The sequence below is a fragment of the Leuciscus leuciscus genome (assembly GCF_965113295.1).
Source record: "Leuciscus leuciscus genome assembly, chromosome: 1".
Classification (NCBI taxonomy): domain Eukaryota; kingdom Metazoa; phylum Chordata; class Actinopteri; order Cypriniformes; family Leuciscidae; genus Leuciscus; species Leuciscus leuciscus.
Window position 1 is genome coordinate 50,430,399 of NC_138725.1, and position 16,197 is coordinate 50,446,595.

The 16,197-nt window shown below is 38.1% G+C and overlaps 2 long non-coding RNA genes across 4 annotated transcripts; both read left to right on the forward strand.

Moving 5' to 3' along the window:
• Positions 1 to 88: 88 nt before the first annotated feature.
• LOC309476233 lies at positions 89 to 5,769 on the forward strand. The gene is made up of 3 exons (XR_014197979.1): positions 89 to 928; positions 1,026 to 2,612; positions 4,276 to 5,769. It is a non-coding gene; the product is annotated as an uncharacterized lncRNA (long non-coding RNA).
• A 3,967-nt stretch (positions 5,770 to 9,736) lies between these two features.
• LOC309502453 lies at positions 9,737 to 16,090 on the forward strand. 3 transcript variants are annotated; one of them, XR_014207295.1, is made up of 5 exons: positions 9,737 to 10,581; positions 10,886 to 10,953; positions 11,050 to 11,201; positions 12,850 to 12,939; positions 14,311 to 16,090. It is a non-coding gene; the product is annotated as an uncharacterized lncRNA (long non-coding RNA). The 3 variants fall into 3 exon arrangements; XR_014207297.1 differs by lacking the exon at positions 10,886 to 10,953 and having other exon boundaries at positions 9,737 to 10,271; positions 10,506 to 10,581; XR_014207296.1 differs by lacking the exon at positions 10,886 to 10,953.
• The last annotated feature ends 107 nt before the right edge of the window (positions 16,091 to 16,197 follow it).

Genomic DNA, 16,197 nt, shown 5'->3' on the forward strand with positions numbered 1-16,197 from the left:
TGTTTGTTGGTCTCTGTAGGTATTGACTCTCAGGTTGTGCTCACACAGTCTGAACAGTCAGTAGTTGTGGCTCCAGGTGGTTCTGTGCCTGTAGTGGATTCACTCTTAGTAGCTATAGGATGCACTGGATCCGCCAGGCACCTGGAAAAGGACTGGAATGGATCTTGCACTATTATACTGACTCTGACAAAGGTTCAGCTCAGTCAGTCCAGTCCAGGTTCGTTATTCTGTCCTTGTCCAGAAAGGTAATAAAGACATCATTTTCTGCGCTTCTGTGTTGTGCGTCACACGCATCACACACATGACCAGCGTCGGCCAATAGTGAGCCTACGTGTGACGTACAACACAGACGCGCTACGCTATTACACTACGTGAACTCACTCGAGGACCAGAGAGAAGGAAATGAATAGTGGAATAAAGTCGTTATTTTTGTTTACTTTTTGCGCACAAAAAGTATTCTCGTCGCTTGATAAACTTAAGATTGCGCCACTGTAGTCACATGGACTACTTTGATGATGTCTTTATTACCTTCCTGGACAAGGACAGAATAACGTACATACATTTTCAATGGAGGGACAGAAAGCTCTCGGACTAAATCAAAAATATCTTAAACTGTGTTCCGAAGATGAACGGAGGTCTTATGGGCTTGGAACGACATGAGGGTGAGTCATTAATGACATAATTTTCATAATTTTACATTTTTGGGTGAACTAACCCTTTAATAAGGACACGGTAAATGTAAATGTACCTTTAGAGGGCAGCCTATGCAAACCTACTTCTCCTTCTCCCTTTTAAAAGCCCCCACTCTATTCATCTACAGACACAAAACTTGTTTATGACTTTCCTGCATCAAGTTCCTATTTTCATAACAGGGCAATGGATATTGTGTCTAAACTGTGTTTTATCTTCACGTTTGCTCTCACAGAATGTAAGAAAGGCTCATGAAAACCTGTTGACAATTAGACATATATGCATGTGTAAATGTTAATGTTGTAAATGTTAATGTTGAACTGTTCATTTTTCAGTCTGTTGGTGTCAGACACTGACTGAGTCTGAGTCAGCGGTTATTAAACCTGGAGGATCTCACAGACTTACCTGTACAGCCTCTGGATTTAGTGGTGACCAGCCCTTGGCCTGGATCAGACAGGCTGCAGGAGGAGGTCTGGAGTGGCTGGCATACATCTCATCTGGTGGTGGTTCTATTTACTACTCTCAGTCTGTTCAAGGACGGTTCACCATCTCCAGAGACAACAGCAAGAAACAGATGTATCTGCAGATGAATAATATGAAGAATGAAGACACTGCTGTATATTATTGTGCAAGAGAGTCACAGTGACAAATACAAAATCTGAAAACAACCATATAAACGTTATCATTCTATGCTCCTGTCACGGTGTGGTTGCAGCAAGGAGAGTTTAGGCAGAATCTAGATGCAGCAGTCAACTTTACTTAACAAACAATCAAAATAACAAACATTCAGGATATTAGGAGAATATAAAACGCAGGAGAGAAACAACCACTAACCAAAGACATGAGATCTCTAGTGGTGTCCGAAAACATAGTGGACGTTATTGAGTACACTCATTCAATCCCACAATGCACCGCAATAATGAGTGCACAACAGATGTACACTCCACAGCTCGAGAATACCCAGAATGCACTGTGAGAGTCGCATCGAATTAATTCCCGTGTCTGAAGAGAAGATGGCGCCCACAGCTGAATCATCCATCCATCCATTTTCCAAACCGCTGGTATAATGTGGCTATACAGTGTAATGTCATACAGGTATAAATTCCATTTTAATTGACTACTAAATTATTAAATTAAGGTTTATATATGCTAGTTTCCATGACAGAGTTCAAGGTGAATCTTTTCATTACAACTGGAGCTGCCAGTTTACCAAGTTTCAAATGATTATTAAACAGCAAGTACAAACTATGCAAAAGCGGCACCCCTTTCCGGCGCACTCAGTGTCCAATTTCACTCGCTCACTTTCATTCACTGAATCAAGTGGACTGTATTAGTGGAGTAATGTAGGGAATAGTGAATGAGGGTATAGGGGGCCGATTTAGAACACAGCCAAGGTCAACTAAAGAATACAGTAAATAAACACAGGAACTGGGTGCACAAAACTAAGCCAATGTAAGCCCGTTTATCGGTCCAAATGGGGGTTTTCGATAGGATGGGTGAAAGTCTCTGCGCGTTCCTGTCTTTCCTTTTACGTAACACAACAAGATTAAATGAAATACATTTTCTCATATGTATTACCTCGTTATTTCATCTGACTCCATAAATGAAAAAGGTTTTAATGATATCAGAGCATCATTAAATGTGAGCGAATGTTTGATTATTCTTTTGAACTCTTTACTTATATTTTACCCGTTCATATTAGGAAGCTATGTCGCTCAGAGGTCCTCAGGCCTTGTGTAACATGGGTCTCACAATCACAATCTCGCCAGCTTCGGTCACTAAACAGAGGTAATTGCTATATACCTGAGATCGGTCACTTTCACATTTACACAATCAAAGATACTTTGGTATAGCCCCCATGGAATTGCATACACTTGAATTTAACGTATAACGTTTACATCAGTATATGGCCACTATTACAAGTCAAGTCAAGTTTATTTGTATAGCGCTTTTCACAATACAGATTGTATCAAAGCAGCTTCACAGTATTAAATTAAAATAATACAACAAAGTTTGTTTCAAGAGGAATTTATTGATTGATAAAATTAAATTAAATATCCCCAAAATATCCCCAACTGAGCAAGCCAAAGGCAACAGTGGCAAGGAACCGAAAAACTTCATCAAGTGACCTAATGGTGTCCTAAAACTCCATCAGGTGACCTAATGGAGAAAAAAAAACCTTGGGAGAACCCAGGCTCAGTCGGGGGCCAGTTCTCCTCTGGCATTTATGAGCTAGAGGCCGGATTGTAGTTTGAACTGTAGGATTATATGAATGCCTGGCTGAAGAGATGCGACTTTAATCTAGTTTTAAACTGGGAGAGCGAGTCTGAGCAACGAACAGTATCAGGAAGACTATTCCAGAGTTTTGGAGCCAAATGTGAGAATGCTCTCCCTCCTTTGGTGGTTCTGGATATCCTAGGTATGACCAAAAGCCTTGAATTTAGTGATCTTAAAGAGCGCGATGGATTATAGGGTGATAAAAGATCCGTTAAATAGACTGGAGCTAAGCCGTTTAGGGCTTTATAGGTCAGTAGCAATACCTTGTAATTAATACGGAACTTTATAGGTAACCAATGCAGTGATGATAAAATCGGTGTTATATGATCATATTTTCTTGATCTAGTAAGAACTCTAGCGGCGGCATTTTGGACTAACTGTAGCTTGTTTATTGAGGATGCAGGACAACCAGCTAGTAAAGCATTACAGTAATCCAGTCTCGAGGTCATGAATGCATGAACTAACTTTTCTGCATCAGAAACTGATAGCATATTACGTAGCTTAGCAATGTTTCTAAGGTGGAAAAATGCTGTTTTTGTAACATATGAAATATGATTTTCAAAAGACAGGTTGCAATCGAGTATAACACCCAGGTCTTTTACTGTAGAGGATAAAGTAACAGGACATCCTATGATGTTAAAGTTGTATTGTGCGAGGTTTTGTGGGTGGTTTTTTGAACCGATAAGTATTACCTCTGTCTTGTCTGGATTTAATAAAAGAAAATTACGGGTCATCCAATCTTTTATATCTTTAACACACTCTGTCAATTTGGAAAATTTTGCGTTTTCATCCGGCCGTGATGAAATATATATTTGAGTGTCATCAGCATAACAATGGAAACTAATTCCATGTTTCCTTATAATATTTCCAAGTGGCATCATATATATTGAAAATAACAGAGGGCCTAATACAGATCCCTGCGGCACTCCATAGTTTACTGGAGTTATGATCGATTTTACTCCATTTAAATAGACAAAATGGTAGCGGTCAGATAAGTATGATTTGAACCAGCTTAGTGCTTGTCCTTGAACACCAGTATAATTTTGTAGTCGATCTAAGAGTAATGTATGATCTATAGTATCGAACGCAGCACTAAGATCAAGTAAAACTAGTATTGAGATACAGCCTTGGTCAGAAGCTAAAAGTAAATCATTTGTGATTTTAACGAGCGCAGTTTCAGTGCTATGATGCGGTCTGAATCCAGACTGAAACTTTTCATAGATCTCATTTTGTTGCAAGAAAGAGCCCAGTTGAGCGGACACCACTTTTTCTAATATTTTAGACATAAATGGAAGATTTATATTACAGATATAAGCTGACCAACATTACTTCTCTTATAATAGCTTTGGATTGGCCATGCCGTGGTTTCTCACGTACACTTATCTAAAGTAACATTAAATGAAAACAGATGTAAGACACACCCAAATTTAGATTGGTCAAGCAGCATTTGCTGTTCTAAACGGAAATTCACTTATTGTCTTTGCAAAACCAAGTACACTTGAATTAGTGTCAAATATTAGTCGTCACTAATCTGACGCAGACTTGCGGTAACATACAAATCCGTTTAATTTACTTGGCAAAACAATTTCAGAGTCAGTCAGAATAAAATCTAAATGTTTACAATTTATTGACCAGGTAATAAAATAATAATTCAAAATCCAATTCATATGATAAAATCATCAGCAAATCATATGTAATAACAACAAATCAGATATCGAGGAATTGTAGAAATATTTACCTGGCAACAAAAACTACACACAGTGATCGTGTGGGAAGTCTACCTACAGACTCCTCAAACCTTTTGCCAATTTTCCTTATAAACCCAGATAATTCAGTATGCTTACCAAATGGTGGTGTCTGTCATTATAATTAGATTTTGGTCCCCTATTTAGGGGTTCACAACTGTGAGATCAGAATTTGTAATTGAATGGGTTCTTGATATTTGTGGAAGGGAATACTGATTTACATACAGGAGGTAGTTTGAATGGAGGATCTGGGGGAGGGCACACCTTTAAGGGGTACACCACATTTCTCATATTTTATAACTTCTTTTAGCTTTTCATTATGGCTGGGAGAATGAGACCATTTTACCAGGTGCACTGAGACACTTGTGATGATACCAAACATTTATAGTTACTTTTTGTACACACTTAACATTGCATAGGTTTTCAGTGAGTTTTAGGTGAGGAGGAGAAGGGGGAGCAGGGGGAGATGATGAGACTGAGGTGTGAGCTGCACTCTGTGGTGAGTCTCGGATGTTGCTGTTACATATGCAAGAGAGAGTTCAAATGTTAACTCTAAGGAGAGCCTTTTGTTTTCTCGAGGGATAGCCCAGACTTGCTTGAATAATTATTGATAATTGCATGCAATACATTGCGTTTTAATATATCGATGTTGCTAAAAGTTTTTTTAAAACATCTTTAACATTATCTTTGGTCACTGTAAAAAAATATTGTAAAAAAAGTAATTAACCTGGTTGCTTTAAAATTAAAACATTTAGTTAATTCAATAAAGCGGATTGGTTTAAATCAACAGAAATGCAAAATATTATGTTATCTGAACCACATAAATTATCTAAGTTGATTTGACAAAAGAAAAAAATTGATGTTAACTTAAAATCAACACGCAAATAAAATCCCATCCTATCTACTTTCTAAATGCATGTTATGGATCTTATTATGAACAATTCATCCCTTTTTTTTTTACCTCATAATCTGTAATGAAAATATCATTACTGGACTGAGAGAAAATAATAAACTGCAGACATATGCAGACTTCTCCATGTTGCTACTTCTGTTGAATCGTGACACGATAGTTGTTTATGACTTCCTGATGACAACCCCTGTACATGGGCGGACCCCAGTCGACTGTCCTGATAAACTCTACGCAGAGCTCGGTTATCGCAACCAACCTGGGTTTCCTAACCGAAGGGATCTAAAGCGACTATAATATCAGGCTTGATGAGGCATCAGCGCAAACGGTTGTGCCACTGCAACATTTCATTGATCAAAAGTTTTCTGGATTTCTGAAATGGCTACGCAATGACTGATGGAGAGTAACCAAGATGTCGGTAACATCGATTTTGAACATCGAATAATGATTGTATGGGGGATACCAAACGTGTAACAAATCAAAAAAATGAGATGGGTGCTGTAAGAGGCCTGACAAATTCATGGCCTGATTTGACTAGCGTGTGTATCAACAACAAAGAGCCAATCTGTGTAATCCTTAGAAAAGTTCTGATTTCTGATTGTAGCAATGGGTTTGGAGTTACCGAAGTACTCTGTATGTGTACTCTGTGTACACTATGTGTACATATGTATCAGATGTATGTGTGACATTGGTTTAAAAAATTGCTGATGATATCACCATCTAATTTTTTTTTAAACGCCGGTCAATTATGCCCTAGACAGAAACATGATAGCCTGCAGAAATTTTCTATTCTGGCTAAACCACCTGTAATGTCATTATAGCCCTTTTCACACAGCGCGATGATCCTGGGAAATTGCCGGGAAATTGCAGGGAAATTGCCAGAACGCCTTTTGTGTGAACGCAAACACGACCCGGGATTGATGCCGGCATCGATGCCGGGTTGGGGACCTAGTAATATTGCCATGTTCAGTCCCAGAACGCGCGCTGTGTGAACAAAAGCTGTAATAATGCCGTTTCACGAGTTCACACTTACAAATGATCAGAGAATAAATAGTTATGCGTATTTGGCGTGCTGTCCGGGGGGAGGGCTCCGAGCTCGGAAATTGGGCCCGAACCCAGAGTACTCCCCCCGTATCTCTTGGTTAGGAAGATAACCAGGTAAGTGTGAGGAGATGGGGTGGTGGAGGGATGCTGAAAACTGTCAAGGATAATGGGTGAGTCGACTGTGAGTATTTATAGGCCTTTAATCATGCTGATTGAGTGGACCTGTTGATTACTGATTGCTGACAGCTGGTTGGAATGACTTGATTGTTTGATCATTAGAACGTGTTCCTCCCGAACTTTGTTAATAAAACATCATGTCGTAGTGATGACGCTGAAGCCGGGATCGTTCGCCAGCTGTGAAACGGTATGTAATGCGAAAGTTTATGATCGAATCATAGAAAAAAAATGCACAAGCGTGGTTTCTCGAGAGAGAAATCACAGCTCATAAGCAAACTTAAGACGCTGCTGAGACATTACAAGTCACATCGATGTCACGTGTCTTTACGGATTTTTACGGGTTGTGTGTGAACACACTCTCTGATTCCAGAAAATCACTGGCAGTGTGAATGAACCAAAAATCAAACGAACCCGGGTCAAATCCCGGGTCATTTTATCCGTGTATTTTCCGGAATCTCTGTGTGAAAGGGGCTTATTATTGTTTGACTTTGTGTAAGTAATGCTATTTTACCATTTTCTTCACAACTTCAATGTATATTCAACCATATATTTTTGAAAAAAAGGCTGAATCACTTAACCTGTTACTCTGAGCTGTGAATGTAATTCCACCACACAGTTCATGGAGACGCAATGCTTTCTGACATTCTTTCATACATACTAATGAATAATACATGAGATAAAAAGAATCATGACAAAGTTATGAAATACTAAAGGAACATGCCTCTTCCATCGTCTTAATGCTGCTGTGAACCGAAACCGTGTCACGCAGTTCGCCAACAAAACCCAGCCATGGTATATTAATACCAAATCCCCTCTGCACATCTGTTAGTGGCGATCTAACGGTGCGCCCTAAGTGCACCTCCTGCAGTCGCTCTCCATGTTTTTACATGGCTATAGATTAAGACTATCAAGACAGCTCCCAGTGAACTACATCCTATGTGAGGAGATGCAGGATCATACATACAGTATGGCACCACACAAGTAACACTCACTAGAAAAATATCCTCAAACCTACATATTTGCACTTAAATTATTCAATTAGATTAAATTATATGAGAGTGAGTAAAATGATGACAGAATGTTAATTTTTTTGGTAAACTATCCCGTTAATATTCACCCTGTACACACATGGTGGAACTGTCTCCAATCCTCAATGCAAATTATCCAGTATATATATACCCAGCCCATCCTTGGCTGTGAATTTCTTGTGCTCCCACAAAGCAGAGAAGAAGAACCACTCATAAAATCATGTTTTATCTGTCTGTACTCCTAATGTCTGTCATGCCTTGTGAGTAAAATTCTTCAAGGTTTTTAGAGCAGCATTAAACTGTTCAACATTGATACAACCATAATAACCACAAAAAGCCCATTTCAAAATGAACATATTTGTGCTTAATTTGCAGATGTGTGCTAGCCTGGATGCCAGCCGAACTTAGCCCCGCCCACAAAAATTGTAGGTCGGGAAGTTCGGTCTGGACTCGATCCGTTGAGGAGCTATTATACCCGAACAAAAATTGTTCGGACCAATCAAATTGTCAGGGCGGGCTTTATACGATGATGGACAGATGAGCAACGGTAACATAATCATCCACGTCATCAACGAGCGCTTGGGTTGAATTCATTTACAACAAATGACTGCCGCTGGAGAATTGAGATTTCACGAGTTCACACTTACAAATAAGTCAGATAGAATAAATGCATATTTGGCGTGCTGTCTGAGGAGAGGCTCCGAGCTCGGTATTCGGCCCGAACCCAGAGTAGGCTACTCCCCCCGTATTCCAGGCTGTGGAAGAACAGGCTAAGAGTGAGTGGAGGGATGCTGAAAACTGTCAAGGAATGTTAGGTGAGTTGACAGACTGAATAAATATATGCTTCCTCTCATGCTGATAGTGTAAACCGTAGATGGTAATTGTTTGATGACAAGTTGATTGGATTGATTATTTGAACATGCTCCTCCCGAACTTTGTTTATAAAACATTATGTGTAGATTCCGCCATCGCGTCTGTTATAGAAGATATCGACAGCGCATTAATTTTAAAAGAGGAACAGAGAACCGCGATCATGGCATTTGTCGATCGGAAACATGAATGACAAACATACTTCACTTACTCCGTTGCTCTGATTGGTTGTTGGTCTATCCAATTGAGTGCAGAGGCATTTTCCTTCCTGGTTCGGTTGAAACACGCCCCATAATCACAGCCCAATGGAGCAGTATCAGACTCACATTCTGACTAGAATCTGAGTATGACGACGTCAGGCTAGATGTGTGCAGCACTGTGGAACACAACCAACCAAGCTCACTTTAGGTAAAACATGGAGAATATTTTACCATTTCCTGTAAAGTATCAGGTTATGCTCTCAGTGATGGCTCCAAGGCACCTTCCTGGATTAGACAAGCTCAGGGGAAGATCCTCGAGTTCATTGGCATGATCCATGCTGGTGGTAGAATAGACTACAAGGACTCACTGAAAAATAAGTTCACCATCTCCAGAGACACATCTACAAGCACAGTATATCTTAAAGGACAAAATCTGCAATTTGAGGACAGGGCTGTGTATTATTGTGTTCGGTATACACACTGTAAAAAATTATTTCCATGATTTGTTAACACAACATATTTTCTTTTGTCAAATCAACTTAGATGCACTAATGTTGTTCAGATAACAAAACATTTTAAGTTAAGGTTTATTAAACTAATGGCTTGGTGGCAATTCACTGATATAAAATAAAAACATTAGTTGATTCAACTAATAGATAGTTCACTGGACTTCTGAGTCTTAGTTTTCCCTGCGCATGCGCCGGACGCCCGGGAGACGAGTACGACACAGACGACACTTGATTGACTTGAACGAGAGGGCGCGATTTTCTCCTCAGCTTGACAAGCAAGCCAGACGGTTTATGGTAAGTAATTTTAAAATTCAGTGTCTTAATAGACTGGTTTTCTCTAAGGGCAATGTAATTTATTTGCTAGGAAGCGAGAATTCAGAAGAAGGTTTAAATCTGTAATAATTTTGCCTCAGAAATTCCAGAAGTTCCCATTGAGGTTATTTTATATAGTGTTTCTTATCTTTACAGTTTAGTAAGGCTGTTAGTGAAGCGTTTCAACCTTAAAATAATCCCGATAAATAACAATATTTTAGTTATTTTTCATTTTTGTCTTGATTGAACACGAATGCGTATTGCCCGTTTTAAAATATGCATTCAGGTTAAGTTAACGTTACATTTAAGAGAAGGAAACGGCAATAAGTAGGCTAATAGAGATTGAACTGTTAACGTTATACTTATGATTCTTAAGCAATAAGTGTTCAAATGAATCTTTTTATGTGATATTTCAGACGTGTTGAGCTTTTGAACATGTTTGCCAAGTTACACGACGTAACTTTGTAACACAGCTGAACGGGAAGGCGCCATATTCTTCTAGGCTGTTTATGGTAAGTATTAATCTCAACTGGTTTTGTCTAATATTAATTTAATGTATTTCCTAGGCGGCAAAAACTCCGAAAATGGTTTAAATTTATTATAATTCTGCATCAGAAATGTCGTCCTCTTTTTCGTTGACCCGTTTCCATTGAGTCCATTTAATATACATAACGTTAACGTTAGTGGTTTAATGTTAACGTAGTAGCTTTCACACATGAGCCTTTTATACGTTTTTTACATTTTAGAGATTATGTGTGAACGGATCCTAAACATGTTAAAGATGTGAGGAGCAGATGGCCTGCTTTATTTACCCAGAGACAGGTTAGCATTCTTTACTAAAACATGGGTTAACTGTTACTTTTGTAATACAGCATTGCCTTGCATTATAAACCATCTTTTTTAAACTACCTATTCTAAAACTTAAAACACTTATTTATTTATTTATTTTAATCTTTAGAACCCATTTCTCAATACTTGGGTTACTTTGTCAAAACTCTTCACACAGTAAGCACAACAGTGGTCTATGTGGGTTAAACTGTGGATAATTTATCACTGCTTTGGCACAAAATAAATTCAATGAATATATCTTTCAATTAATCTTTGCATGATTTCTTGTCTCCTACAGACAACCATTACCAAACCTACAGGCCAATCTGCACGTTTACATAGGCTACTCTTTTGAAAACTGAAAAGGTGACCTCAGTATTGAGAAAATGTGTCCTAGCAATTGTTAATAAAAAATAAAATAAAAACTGTAATATTCTAATTGTGGGTCTGTCATTTTACTAGATTGCTGCAAAATTTGGACGCATTGTGTCCACCGACATTAAGGCAACCTTTTTCCATGGGCTTGATGAGTAACGAGTAACGGATTTTTGCGGTTGTACCAAGCCAAAGACATTGGAGAACTCAAGACCCTGATTCAGTCTCTTAAGGATGATGTGAGTATATGTTAATTTATTTTTAGAAAAATGGTTACAGTGTCATATGCCTGATTAATAAAAATTTCCATGCAACAGCATAGGCGTGTTTCCACTATCAGGCCAAAATCGAGCATGCTAGTGCGTGCCAGGGCCAGTCGTGCTTACACTGTCACTTCCAGGGCTTGATCAGGCCTCAAATGGACTTCCTCTGGGCAAATGGCCAGAGCTTTTTGGAGGTTTTTTATTATAAAAAATAAATGTATCATGTTATTTTATCAGGCAACCAACCAGCTAACTTCAACATTTAAGACAATTTTAGCAATTTTCAGTTCTCAAAACTCACTTTAAAGGGTTAGTTCACCCAAAAATGAAAATTCAGTCAGTAATTACTCACCCTCATGTTGTTCCAACCGCGCAAGACCTTCGTTCATCTTCGGAACACAAATTAATATATTTTTGATGAAATCTGAGAGCTGATCACTCCTCCGTATAGGCTGCTAGGTGGCCCAATCTTTGTTGGCCCAGAAAAGTTATTAAAGAGATCTTTAATATAGTCCAAGTGACTACAGTGGCTCAATCTTAAGTATATCAAGCGACGAGAATACTTTTTGTGCGCAAAAACAAACAAAAATAACGACTTTATTCCATTATTCATTTCCTTCTCTCTGGGCCTCGTAGTGTTTTTGCGCTGCGCGTCTGTGTTATACGTCATCACGCATCACACACATGACCAGCGTTGGCCAATAGTGAGCCTACGTGGTGACGTGTAACACAGACGCGCTACGCAAAAACACTACGCGAACCAACTAGAGGTCCAGAGAGAAGGAAATGAATAGTGAATAAAGTAGTTATTTTTGTTTGTTTTTGCGCACAAAAAGTATTCTCGTCGCTTGATATACTTAAGATTGAGCCACTGTAGTCACTTGGACTATATTAACGATCTCTTTAATAACTTTTCTGGGCCAGCAAGTTTGGGCCATCTAGCAGCCTACGGAGGAGTCAGACAGAGCTCAGATTTCATCAAAAATATATTAATTTGTGTTCCGAAGATGAACGAAGGTCTTACGCGGTTGGAACAACATGAGGGTGAGTAATTACTGACAGAATTTTCATTTTTGGGTGAACTATCCCTTTAAGACACCAGCGAGTGTTGCGATTCGATGGAGATTCTGATCACTGTGAAGCAGATATATATTTATATGTGATGCTAAAGGCTACTTATGCTAACCATAGCGATAATAAATACACATGTTTTATGTCTCTTTTTTCCCTTTCCCTTTTTTTCCCATTTGTTGATGCTCTTTTATATGAAATGATAAATACCAGTTTGATTCAGAATGATTGATAAGCACTCCTGACACAAAGTAATAAGTTAATGTCACTGTAACATTTTTATTGTAAAACATTGGTCAAATATTGATACTAGAATCTCAAGTCTTAAGTAATGGTGGGGTTGTCTGATGTTGTTCTATGGAGCCATGTTAAGGGTGGGTTTTAGGGAATCACTGCAGAGCTACTGGCCTGAAAGTGGAAAGCCTTAGTGCTCGAGGTCCGAGGCTATTGGCCCTCTCCCGGCACGCTGTTTGCCCTGGCTCGCACTGGCATGACAGTGGAAAAGTGGCTTATGACTACTAGTTTTTATTTAAAACAATGTTTTTCATTGCAGAGCTTAAACCAATCTAGAAGAGCACTTGTCCTTTTTGGGTTTCCTTACTTCCTTAAAGAGGAACCCTCCAAGTTCATCAAAATTTGTGAGGTATGTAAATATCATGTTTGTTGTAATACAATAAAGTCAGGGCTCAATGCTAAGGATTTTTTTCTACTGGCTATCACAGATACACATATCATAGTATTGATGCTTAAACAATATATTGTTCAGACCAAGAAAAGTCTATTTTTGTGTTTTAAAATATTTTATCAACACATTGCACTTTTTTGGACTGCAAAGCTAAAAGTTTTTCAGTAAAATAATTTATGTCACATTATTAGTGTCATATTTGTTTTTTTGTTTGTGTTTTTCTTATGGGGATGGGGTTTGGCCAATGACTTTTCTTTTTTTCAGGGGAGGGAGTCTACCCCATGTAGAATGTAAAGTTCTTTGGAGTAACTGAAATAATTTTAAGCTATTTTAAACCGACGTGGCCAAGACCTAGCATTATTGGTTTAAAATAATTTAAACATTAAAGAACATTTGCCATTAATTGTACTATAGATTAGGGCTGAACGATACATCGAATTTTCATCGTCATTGAGATATGAACTCGCGCAATGAACACATTGCAACAGACAGCCTGACACGATGAATAATGCCTGGTTCAGATTACAAGATTTTTGTGTCTGTTACGATAGTCACGGTGTCAGATTACACGATTTTGACTCTTGACTCGTGTCATGGACAAGAAACGTCAGACTACACGTTGCTTTCCGGCCAGTCATCGCGTGCCGTCACACGCGCACACACACACACACACACACACACTCACCCGCGCACGCACACACTTGCACGCACACACTCGCACGCACACACTCGCTCACTGGCGCACACACACACTCACTGTTGCTCGCACTCTCACTCACTCGCGCACACTCACTCTCGTTTAAATACTCAACCCGTCGTAGAGGACCGTTAAAAAATTAAACATGCTAGTCTTTCTGTTGTGATGTCGTGAAGCATCGCAGATGCAACATAGGTTGTCGCCCACTATGACACTATACGAGATGAAACGATCGAATCTTGCGTCCCGACGCCCGTTGTCGTTTATGAATCCCCACAACACCCTACGTCAAACGGATCGTGCCAAAATCGTGTAATCTGAACCAGGCAGGTAATAAACGTTTGAGAATCACGCAAAGAACCTATTTGAGAATCACGCAAAGAACCTATTAAAGTACTAAGACATGGGAACAGGATAGCTAACATTCACATTTGAATATTTATCGCAAGTCGTATCGTCATTGCAATATTAAACAAAGTTATCGCACATCGCAGCTTTTCCTCATATCGTGCAGCCCTACTATAGATTCTATGGACTATGCAGGCTTGCCTCTGTTTAAAACTCATTCATTGTTAACCTACAAATGCTTTGCACTTTTATGATTCATAGTAATTTCCCTTTTCTCTTATTAGCCAACTGATGAGGAAGAGGTGGTGAAGGGGATGAATGTTGGACTCTTGGTGGTCACAGAGAAGAACACTGCAAAACTTCTCCCAAAGGAAATAATTGATGTGGCTGTGGTGTTAGAGGAGGAGATTGTGCTTGATGGCTTAAAGGACGTGTCAAATGCCTTTGCTGTACTAATGGGGCTTCTTTATGCTCTGGATATCACTTACCCCAAAGAGGTCAAATATACATTTGAAGTACTCCAAAAAGTGCTCATGAAAATTGGTGGCGAGGCATGTTCGCGGAATAAGGAACAAACTGTTCAGTGTTTAGTGGAAGAGGATTTTACTCTCCCCTACTCACACTCACTGACATTCTGACTTGATGTTTTTATTCATCAACTTTGAAGACAAAATCTCAGAAACAAATATAACTCTTTGCTAGCTCTAATGAAAAGGAGAAAATCATTTTGTTCAAAGATATGCAACTTCAATGTAAGTGTTTATTTTTTATATATGCTGCATCTTTCTCACCTTTTTTACCCCTGACCTGTTTTCATGCCTGATAATTGAAGTAATCCATGTGAGTCCAGTGGATTGAGCTCAAGTTTATGAAGTGAGTGCTTTTTTTTGCACAAAAAAAACGTGAATGTGCGTTGAAGATTGATAGATTAATATTTGGGTAAATATTTTTATTTTTGCACTAAGCACTCACATCGCTTCATAAACTTAAGGGTTAAACCACTGGAGTCACATGGATAACTTCTATGATGTCTTTATAAAATTTCTGGGGCTTTAAAGTGGTAGTTGCATAGGCTGTCAATGAATGGACAAAAAGCTCTCCGATTTCATTAAAAATCTCTTAATTTGTGTTCCAAAGACGAATTAATGTCTTACAGGTTTGGAACGACATGAGGGTGAGTAATGACAAATTTCATTTTTGGGTGAACTTACCCTTTAAATGCTGTTTGAGAAATGCTTTTTAATATTCGTTGAGATTTGTTATGAATAGTGGCCTGATATTTTGTGGTTTGCTTGTCAATAGTTTTCTTATTTCATTCACTTTATGAGGTTGTACATACTCGCATACTCCATACTTGTATTGTTTTATTGAACAGACAAAATATTGTTTTGAGCAAATGATTTTCATGTGTAATGTTCATTAAATGGGTTTTTTGTTTTTAATTCTATTGCACTTAATTCAAGCTGATGTTAATGTCATCACACTGACATTTGTTTATTCTCACACATGCTTGACATTTATAGCAGCAGCTTGTATCCTGTTGCTTTAATGTATTTTTTTCAAACAGCAGTTAATTCTCTCATAGGCCTACTAATTTATACTAAGATATACTTGTCAGACAATTCAATGAATTAATATTTTTGTGAATGTTATAATAAATGTTAAAGTTATGGTTTATTTGTGCTCTGTTATTCCAGAATTTGTTTTAACAAAAAAGCTTTTGTCATGTTAAGTTGTGTTGAAGTTGACTTAACTCATAATTTTAAGGCAACCGTGTAAACTTCTTAGTTAATTGTTACAACAAACTATATGTAGTTAAGATTACGTTGAGTTAACTCATAATGAAGTTGACTTAACTCATAATTTTAAGGCAACTGTGTAAACTTCTTAGTTAATTGTTACAACAAACTATATGTAGTTAAGATTACGTTGAGTTAACTTAAAATAGTTTGTTCATATAATATTGAATTAAGTTGAGTGAATTTAAATTTGTAAGTTAACTTAATCCCTTTGATTGCTTGAATAAGTTGATACAATATTTAATCCTAAATTATGACAACAAAATCACTTGTTGTAAAAACTCACATTTTTAGGTTCAATGAACTCAAAATTTTAAGGCAACCAGGTAACTTACTTTTTTTAGTCAAACTAACAAATCATTTTTTACAGTG